The sequence below is a fragment of the Taudactylus pleione genome, unplaced genomic scaffold, assembly GCF_031769625.1.
Source record: "Taudactylus pleione unplaced genomic scaffold, aTauple2 ptg000946l, whole genome shotgun sequence".
In the NCBI taxonomy this organism is placed as follows: domain Eukaryota; kingdom Metazoa; phylum Chordata; class Amphibia; order Anura; family Myobatrachidae; genus Taudactylus; species Taudactylus pleione.
The window spans coordinates 462,278-476,509 of NW_028285347.1; positions in this window are offsets into that span (position 1 = coordinate 462,278).

Sequence of the window (14,232 nt, forward strand, 5' to 3'; positions counted from 1 at the left end):
ATACATTATAACAATCTAATATACATTCTAACATCCATTATAACATTCTAACATCCATTATAACATTCTAACATACATTATATCATTCTAATATACATTAAAACATTCTAATATACATTCTAACATCCATTATAACATTCTAACATCCATTATAACATTCTAACATACATTATAACATTCTAATATACATTCTAACATCCATTAAAACATTCTAACATCCATTATAACATTGTAACATACATTATAACATTCTAATATACATTCTAACATCCATTATAACATTCTAACATACATTATAACAATCTAATATACATTCTAACATCCATTATAACATTCTAACATACATTATAACATCCTAACATCCATTATAACATTCTAATATACATTTTAACATCCATTATAACATTCTAACATACATTATAACAATCTAATATACATTCTAACATCAATTATAACATTCTAACATACATTATAACATTCTAATATACATTCTAACATCAATTATAACATTCTAACATCCATAATAACATTCTAACATACATTCTAACATTCTAATATACATTCTAACATCCATTATAACATTCTAACATACATTCTAACATTCTAATATACATTCTAACATCCATTATAACATTCTAACATACTTTTTAACATTCTGATATACATTCTAATATCAATTATAACATTCTAACATCCATTCTAACATTCTAATATACATTCTAACATCCATTATAACATTCTAACATACACTATAATTTTCTAATATACATTCTAACATGCATTCTAACATACATTATAACATTATAATATACATTATAACATCCATTATAACATTCTAACATCCATTCTAACATTCTAATATTCATTATAACATCCATTTTAACATTCTAACATCCATTATAACATTCTAACATACTTTTTAACATTCTAATATACATTATAACATACATTATAACATTCTAACATCCATTCTAACATTCTAATATTCATTCTAACATCCATTATAACATTCTACCATCCATTATAACATTCTAACATACATTACAACATTCTAATATACATTCTAACATCCATTATAACATTATAACATCCATTATAACATTCTAACATACATTATAACATTCTAATATACATTCTAACATCCATTATAACATTGTAACATACATTATAACATTCTAATAACATTCTAACATCCATTATAACATTCTAACATACATTATAACAATCTAATATACATTCTAACATCCATTATAACATTCTAACATACATTATAACATTCTAATATATATTATAACATCCATTATAATGTACTAACATCCATTATAACATTTTAACATCCATTATAATATTCTAAAATACTTTCTAACATCCATTATAACATTCTAAAATACACTAAAACATTCTAATATACATTCTATCATGCATTCTAACATACATTATAACATTCTAATATTCATTATAACATCCATTATAACATTCTAACATCCATTATAACATTCTAATATACATTAAAACATTCTAATATACATTCTAACATCCATTATAACATTCTAACATCCATTATAACATTCTAACATACATTATAACATTCTAATATACATTCTAACATCCATTAAAACATTCTAACATCCATTATAACATTGTAACATACATTATAACATTCTAATATACATTCTAACTTCCATTATAACATTCTAACATACATTATAACAATCTAATATACATTCTAACATCCATTATAACATTCTAACATACATTATAACATCCTAACATACATTATAACATTCTAATATACATTTTAACATCCATTATAACATTCTAACATACATTATAACAATCTAATATACATTCTAACATCAAGTATAACATTCTAACATACATTATAACATTCTAATATACATTCTAACATCAAATATAACATTCTAACATCCATAATAACATTCTAACATACATTCTAACATTCTAATATACATTCTAACATCCATTATAACATTCTAACATACATTCTAACATTCTAATATACATTCTAACATCCATTATAACATTCTAACATACTTTTTAACATTCTGATATACATTCTAAAATCAATTATAACATTCTAACATCCATTATAACATTCTAATATACATTCTAACATCCATTATAACATTCTAACATACACTATAATTTTCTAATATACATTCTAACATGCATTCTAACATACATTATAACATTCTAATATACATTCTAACATCCATTATAACATTCTAACATCCATTATAACATTCTAATATTCATTATAACATCCATTATAACATTCTAACATCCATTATAACATTCTAACATACATTACAACATTCTAATATACATTCTAACATCCATTATAACATTTTAACATCCATTATAACATTCTAACATACATTATAACATTCTAATATACATTCTAACGTCCATTATAACATTCTAACATCCATTATAACATTGTAACATACATTATAACATTCTAATATACATTCTAACATCCATTATAACATTCTAACATACATTATAACAATCTAATATACATTCTAACATCCATTATAACATTCTAACATACATTATAACATCCTAACATCCATTATAACATTCTAATATACATTCTAACATCCATTATAACATTCTAACATACATTCTAACATTCTAATATACATTCTAACATCCATTATAACATTCTAACATACTTTTTAACATTCTGATATACATTCTAAAATCAATTATAACATTCTAACATCCATTTTAACATTCTAATATACATTATAACATCCATTATAATAATCTAACATCCATTATAATATTCTAACATCCATTATAATATTCTAATATACATTCTAACATCCATTATAACATTTTAACATACATTATAATATTCTAATATACATTCTAACATGCATTCTAACATACATTATAACATTCTAATATACATTATAACATCCATTATAACATTCTAACATCCATTATAACATTCTAATATTCATTATAACATCCATTATAACATTCTATCATCCATTGTAACATTCTAACATACATTATAACATTCTAATATACATTCTAACATCCATTATAACATTCTAACATACATTATAACATTGTAACATACATTATAACATTCTAATATACTTTCTAACATCCATTTTAACATTCGAACATACATTATTACAATCTAAAATACATTATAACATTCTAGTATACATTCTAACATCCATTATAACATTCTAACATACATTATAACAATCTAATATACATTCTAACATCCATTATAACATTCTAACATACATTGTAACATTCTAATATATATTATAACATCCATTATAATGTACTATCATCCATTATAACATTCTAACATCCATTATAATATTCTAATATACATTCTAACATCCATTATAACATTCTAAAATACACTAAAACATTCTAATATACATTCTAACATGCATTCTAACATACATTATAACATTCTAATATTCATTATAACATCCATTATAACATTCTAACATCCATTATAATATTCTAACATACATTACAACATTCTAATATACATTCTAACATCCATTATAACATTCTAACATCCATTATAACATTGTAACATACATTATAACATTCTAATATACATTCTAACATCCATTAAAACATTCTAACATCCATTATAACATTCTAACATACATTATAACAATCTAATATACATTCTAACATCCATTATAACATTCTAACATCCATTATAACATTCTAACATACATTATATCATTCTAATATACATTAAAACATTCTAATATACATTCTAACATCCATTATAACATTCTAACATCCATTATAACATTCTAACATACATTATAACATTCTAATATACATTCTAACATCCATTAAAACATTCTAACATCCATTATAACATTGTAACATACATTATAACATTCTAATATACATTCTAACATCCATTATAACATTCTAACGTACATTATAACAATCTAATATACATTCTAACATCCATTATAACATTCTAACATACATTATAACATCCTAACATCCATTATAACATTCTAATATACATTTTAACATCCATTATAACATTCTAACATACATTATAACAATCTAATATACATTCTAACATCAATTATAACATTCTAACATACATTATAACATTCTAATATACATTCTAACATCAATTATAACATTCTAACATCCATAATAACATTCTAACATACATTCTAACATTCTAATATACATTCTAACATCCATTATAACATTCTAACATACATTCTAACATTCTAATATACATTCTAACATCCATTATAACATTCTAACATACTTTTTAACATTCTGATATACATTTTAAAATCAATTATAACATTCTAACATCCATTCTAACATTCTAATATACATTCTAACATCCATTATAACATTCTAACATACACTATAATTTTCTAATATACATTCTAACATGCATTCTAACATACATTATAACATTCTAATATACATTATAACATCCATTATAACATTCTAACATCCATTCTAACATTCTAATATTCATTATAACATCCATTTTAACATTCTAACATCCATTATAACATTCTAACATACTTTTTAACATTCTAATATACATTATAACATACATTATAACATTCTAACATCCATTCTAACATTCTAATATTCATTCTAACATCCATTATAACATTCTACCATCCATTATAACATTCTAACATACATTACAACATTCTAATATACATTCTAACATCCATTATAACATTATAACATCCATTATAACATTCTAACATACATTATAACATTCTAATATACATTCTAACATCCATTATAACATTGTAACATACATTATAACATTCTAATAACATTCTAACATCCATTATAACATTCTAACATACATTATAACAATCTAATATACATTCTAACATCCATTATAACATTCTAACATACATTATAACATTCTAATATATATTATAACATCCATTATAATGTACTAACATCCATTATAACATTCTAACATCCATTATAATATTCTAAAATACTTTCTAACATCCATTATAACATTCTAAAATACACTAAAACATTCTAATATACATTCTATCATGCATTCTAACATACATTATAACATTCTAATATTCATTATAACATCCATTATAACATTCTAACATCCATTATAACATTCTAACATACATTATAACATTCTAATATACATTCTAACGTCCATTATAACATTCTAACATCCATTATAACATTGTAACATACATTATAACATTCTAATATACATTCTAACATCCATTATAACATTCTAACATACATTATAACAATCTAATATACATTCTAACATCCATTATAACATTCTAACATACATTATAACATCCTAACATCCATTATAACATTCTAATATACATTCTAACATCCATTATAACATTCTAACATACATTCTAACATTCTAATATACATTCTAACATCCATTATAACATTCTAACATACTTTTTAACATTCTGATATACATTCTAAAATCAATTATAACATTCTAACATCCATTTTAACATTCTAATATACATTATAACATCCATTATAATAATCTAACATCCATTATAATATTCTAACATCCATTATAATATTCTAATATACATTCTAACATCCATTATAACATTTTAACATACATTATAATATTCTAATATACATTCTAACATGCATTCTAACATACATTATAACATTCTAATATACATTATAACATCCATTATAACATTCTAACATCCATTATAACATTCTAATATTCATTATAACATCCATTATAACATTCTATCATCCATTGTAACATTCTAACATACATTATAACATTCTAATATACATTCTAACATCCATTATAACATTCTAACATACATTATAACATTGTAACATACATTATAACATTCTAATATACTTTCTAACATCCATTTTAACATTCGAACATACATTATTACAATCTAAAATACATTATAACATTCTAGTATACATTCTAACATCCATTATAACATTCTAACATACATTATAACAATCTAATATACATTCTAACATCCATTATAACATTCTAACATACATTGTAACATTCTAATATATATTATAACATCCATTATAATGTACTATCATCCATTATAACATTCTAACATCCATTATAATATTCTAATATACATTCTAACATCCATTATAACATTCTAAAATACACTAAAACATTCTAATATACATTCTAACATGCATTCTAACATACATTATAACATTCTAATATTCATTATAACATCCATTATAACATTCTAACATCCATTATAATATTCTAACATACATTACAACATTCTAATATACATTCTAACATCCATTATAACATTCTAACATCCATTATAACATTGTAACATACATTATAACATTCTAATATACATTCTAACATCCATTAAAACATTCTAACATCCATTATAACATTCTAACATACATTATAACAATCTAATATACATTCTAACATCCATTATAACATTCTAACATCCATTATAACATTCTAACATACATTATATCATTCTAATATACATTAAAACATTCTAATATACATTCTAACATCCATTATAACATTCTAACATCCATTATAACATTCTAACATACATTATAACATTCTAATATACATTCTAACATCCATTAAAACATTCTAACATCCATTATAACATTGTAACATACATTATAACATTCTAATATACATTCTAACATCCATTATAACATTCTAACGTACATTATAACAATCTAATATACATTCTAACATCCATTATAACATTCTAACATACATTATAACATCCTAACATCCATTATAACATTCTAATATACATTTTAACATCCATTATAACATTCTAACATACATTATAACAATCTAATATACATTCTAACATCAATTATAACATTCTAACATACATTATAACATTCTAATATACATTCTAACATCAATTATAACATTCTAACATCCATAATAACATTCTAACATACATTCTAACATTCTAATATACATTCTAACATCCATTATAACATTCTAACATACATTCTAACATTCTAATATACATTCTAACATCCATTATAACATTCTAACATACTTTTTAACATTCTGATATACATTTTAAAATCAATTATAACATTCTAACATCCATTCTAACATTCTAATATACATTCTAACATCCATTATAACATTCTAACATACACTATAATTTTCTAATATACATTCTAACATGCATTCTAACATACATTATAACATTCTAATATACATTATAACATCCATTATAACATTCTAACATCCATTCTAACATTCTAATATTCATTATAACATCCATTTTAACATTCTAACATCCATTATAACATTCTAACATACTTTTTAACATTCTAATATACATTATAACATACATTATAACATTCTAACATCCATTCTAACATTCTAATATTCATTCTAACATCCATTATAACATTCTACCATCCATTATAACATTCTAACATACATTACAACATTCTAATATACATTCTAACATCCATTATAACATTATAACATCCATTATAACATTCTAACATACATTATAACATTCTAATATACATTCTAACATCCATTATAACATTGTAACATACATTATAACATTCTAATAACATTCTAACATCCATTATAACATTCTAACATACATTATAACAATCTAATATACATTCTAACATCCATTATAACATTCTAACATACATTATAACATTCTAATATATATTATAACATCCATTATAATGTACTAACATCCATTATAACATTCTAACATCCATTATAATATTCTAAAATACTTTCTAACATCCATTATAACATTCTAAAAATACACTAAAACATTCTAATTATACATTCTATCATGCATTCTAACATACATTATAACATTCTAATATTCATTATAACATCCATTATAACATTCTAACATCCATTATAACATTCTAATATACATTAAACATTCTAATATACATTCTAACATCCATTATAACATTCTAACATCCATTATAACATTTTAACATACATTATAACATTCTAATATACATTCTAACATCCATTAAAACATTCTAACATCCATTATAACATTGTAACATACATTATAACATTCTAATATACATTCTAACTTCCATTATAACATTCTAACATACATTATAACAATCTAATATACATTCTAACATCCATTATAACATTCTAACATACATTATAACATCCTAACATACATTATAACATTCTAATATACATTTTAACATCCATTATAACATTCTAACATACATTATAACAATCTAATATACATTCTAACATCAAGTATAACATTCTAACATACATTATAACATTCTAATATACATTCTAACATCAAATATAACATTCTAACATCCATAATAACATTCTAACATACAGTCTAACATTCTAATATACATTCTAACATCCATTATAACATTCTAACATACATTCTAACATTCTAATATACATTCTAACATCCATTATAACATTCTAACATACTTTTTAACATTCTGATATACATTCTAAAATCAATTATAACATTCTAACATCCATTATAACATTCTAATATACATTCTAACATCCATTATAACATTCTAACATACACTATAATTTTCTAATATACATTCTAACATGCATTCTAACATACATTATAACATTCTAATATACATTCTAACATCCATTATAACATTCTAACATCCATTATAACATTCTAATATTCATTATAACATCCATTATAACATTCTAACATCCATTATAACATTCTAACATACATTACAACATTCTAATATACATTCTAACATCCATTATAACATTTTAAGATCCATTATAACATTCTAACATACATTATAACATTCTAATTATACATTCTAACGTCCATTATAACATTCTAACATCCATTATAACATTGTAACATACATTATAACATTCTAATATACATTCTAACATCCATTATAACATTCTAACATACATTATAACAATCTAATATACATTCTAACATCCATTATAACATTCTAACATACATTATAACATTCTAATATATATTATAACATCCATTATAATGTACTATCATCCATTATAACATTCTAACATACATTATAATATTCTAATACACATTCTAACATCCATTCTAACATTCTAAATACACTAAAACACTCTAATATACATTCTAACATGCATTCTAACATACATTATAACATTCTAATATTCATTATAACATCCATTATAACATTCTAACATCCATTATAACATTCTAACATACATTACAACATTCTAATATACATTCTAACATCCATTATAACATTCTAACATCCATTATAACATTGTAACATACATTATAACATTCTAATATACATTCTAACATCCATTATAACATTCTAACATCCATTATAACATTGTAACATACATTATAACATTCTAATATACATTCTAACATCCATTATAACATTCTAACATACATTATAACAATCTAATATACATACTAACATCCATTAAAACATTCTAACATACATTATAACATTCTAATATACTATCTAACATCAATTATAAAATTCTAACATCCATAATAACATTCTAACATACATTCTAACATTCTAATATACATTCTAACATCCATTATAACATTCGAACATACATTCTGACATTCTAATATACATTCTAACATCCATTATAACATTCTAACATACTTTTTAACATTCTGATATACATTCTAAAATCAATTATAACATTCTAACATCCGTTTTAACATTCTAATATACATTATAACATCCATTATAATAATTTAACATCCATTATAATATTCTAACATCCATTATAACATTCTAATATACATTCTAACATCCATTATAACATTCTAACATACATTATAATATTCTAATATACATTCTAACATGCATTCTAACATACATTATAACATTCTAATATACATTATAACATCCATTATAACATTCTAACATCCAATCTAACATTCTAATATTCATTATAACATCCATTATAACATTCTATCATCCATTGTAACATTCTAACATACATTATAACATTCTAATATACATTCTAACATCCATTATAACATTGTAACATACATTATAACATTGTAACATACATTATAACATTCTAATATACATTCTAACATCCATTATAACATTCTAAAATACACTAAAACATTCTAATATACATTCTAACATGCATTCTAACATACATTATAACATTCTAATATTCATTATAACATCCATTATAACATTCTAACATCCATTATAACATTCTAATATACATTAAAACATTCTAATATACATTCTAACATCCATTATAACATTCTAACATCCATTATAACATTCTAACATACATTATAACATTCTAATATACATTCTAACATCCATTAAAACATTCTAACATCCATTATAACATTGTAACATACATTATAACATTCTAATATACATTCTAACATCCATTCTAACATTCTAACATACATTATAACAATCTAATATACATTCTAACATCCATTATAACATTCTAACATACATTATAACATCCTAACATCCATTATAACATTCTAATATACATTTTAACATCCATTATAACATTCTAACAAACATTATAACAATCTAATATACATTCTAACATCAATTATAACATTCTAACATACATTATAACATTCTAATATACATTCTAACATCAATTATAACATTCTAACATCCATAATAACATTCTAACATACATTCTAACATTCTAATATACATTCTAACATCCATTATAACATTCTAACATACATTCTAACATTCTAATATACATTCTAACATCCATTATAACATTATAACATACTTTTTAACATTCTGATATACATTCTAAAATCAATTATAACATTCTAACATCCATTCTAACATTCTAATATACATTCTAACATCCATTATAACATTCTAACATACACTATAATTTTCTAATATACATTCTAACATGCATTCTAACATACATTATAACATTCTAATATACATTATAACATCCATTATAACATTCTAACATCCATTCTAACATTCTAATATTCATTATAACATCCATTTTAACATTCTAACATCCATTATAACATTCTAACATACATTACAACATTCTAATATACATTCTAACATCCATTATAACATCTTAACATCCATTATAACATTCTAACATACATTATAACATTCTAATATACATTCTAACGTCCATTATAACATTCTAACATCCATTATAACATTGTAACATACATTATAACATTCTAATATACATTCTAACATCCATTATAACATTCTAACATACATTATAACAAACTAATATACATTCTAACATCCATTATAACATTATAACATACATTATAACATTCTAATATATATTATAACATCCATTATAATGTACTATCATCCATTATAACATTCTAACATCCATTATAATATTCTAATATACATTCTAGCATCCATTATAACATTCTAAAATACACTAAAACATTCTAATATACATTCTAACATGCATTCTAACATACATTATAACATTCTAATATTCATTATAACATCCATTATAACATTTTAACATCCATTATAACATTCTAACATACATTACAACATTCTAATATACATTCTAACATCCATTATAACATTCTAACATCCATTATAACATTGTAACATACATTATAACATTCTAATATACATTCTAACATCCATTATAACATTCTAACATCCATTATAACATTGTAACATACATTATAACATTCTAATATACATTCTAACATCCATTATAACATTCTAACATACATTATAACAATCTAATATACATTCTAACATCCATTATAACATTATAACATACATTATAACATTCTAATATACATTCTAACATCAATTATAACATTCTAACATTTATTATAACATTCTAACATACATTCTGACATTCTAATATACATTCTAACATCCATTATAACATTCTAACATACTTTTTAACATTCTGATATACATTCTAAAATCAATTATAACATTCTAACATCCGTTTTAACATTCTAATATACTTTATAACATCCATTATAATAATCTAACATCCATTATAATATTCTAACATCCATTATAACATTCTAATATACATTCTAACATCCATTATAACATTCTAACATACATTATAATATTATAATATACATTCTAACATGCATTCTAACATACATTATAACATTCTAATATACATTATAACATCCATTATAACATTCTAACATCCATTCTAACATTCTTATATTCATTATAACATCCATTATAACATTCTATCATCAATTGTAACATTCTAACATACATTATAACATTCTAATATACATTCTAACATCCATTATAACATTCTAACATACATTATAACATTGTAACATACATTATAACATTCTAATATACATTCTAACATCCATTATAACATTCGAACTTACATTATTACAATCTAAAATACATTATAACATTCTAGTATACATTATAACATCCATTATAACATTCTAACATACATTATATCATTGTAACATACATTATAACATTCTAATATACATTCTAACATCTATTATAACATTCTAACATACATTTTAACAATCTAAAATACATTTTAACATCCAAAATAACATTCTAACATACATTATAACTTTCTAATATACATTCTAACATCCATTATAACATTCTAACATCCATAATAACATTCTAACATACTTTCTAACATTATAATATACATTCTAACATCCATTATAACATTCTAACATCCTTTATAACATTCTAACATACATTATAACATTCTAATATACATTCTAACATCCAATATAACATTCTAACATACCTTATAACAATCTAATATACATTCTAACATCCAATATAACATTCTAATATCCATTCTAACATTCTAACATACATTATAACATTCTAATATTCATTCTAACATCCATTATAACATTCTAACATACATTATAACAATCTAATATACATTCTAACATCCAATTATAACATTCTAACATACATTATAACATCCTAACATACATTATAACATTCTAATATACATTTTAACATCCATTATAACATTCTAACATACATTATAACAATCTAATATACATTCTAACATCCATTATAACATTCTAACATACATTATAACATTCTAATATACATTCTAACATCCATTATAACATTCTAACATACATTATAACAATCTAATATACATTCTAACATCCATTATAACATTCTACCATACATTATAACATTCTAATATACATTCTAACATACATTATAACATTCTAGTATACATTTTAACATCCATTATAACATTCTAACATACATTATAGCATTGTAACAAACATTATAATATTCTAATATACATTCTAATATCCATTATAACATTCTATCATACATTATAACAATCTAAAATACATTCAAACATCCATTCTAACATTCTAACATACATTATAACTTTGTAATATACATTCTAACATCCATTATAACATTCTAACATACATTCTAACATTCTAATATACATTCTAACATCAATTATAACATTCAATCATCCATTTTAACATTCTAATATACATTATAATTTCCATTATAATATTTTAACATCCATTATAACATTCTAACTTCCATTATAACATTCTAACATCCATAATAACATTCTAACATACATTATAACATTCTAATATACATTCTAACATCAATTATAACATTCTAACATCCATAATAACATTCTAACATACATTCTAACATTCTAATATACATTCTAACATCCATTATAACATTCTAACATACATTCTAACATTCTAATATACATTCTAACATCCATTATAACATTCTAACATACTTTTTCACATTCTAATATACATTATAACATCCATTATAACATTCTAACATCATTCTAACATTCTAATATTCATTCTAACATCCATTATAACATTCTACCATCCATTATAACATTCTAACATACATTACAACATTCTAATATACATTCTAACATCCATTATAACATTCTAACATCCATTATAACATTCTAACATACATTATAACATTCTAATATACATTCTAACATCCATTATAACATTGTAACATACATTATAACATTCTAATAACATTCTAACATCCATTATAACATTCTAACATACATTATAACAATCTAATATACATTCTAACATCCATTATAACATTCTAACATACATTATAACATTCTAATATATATTATAACATCCATTATAATGTACTATCATCCATTATAACATT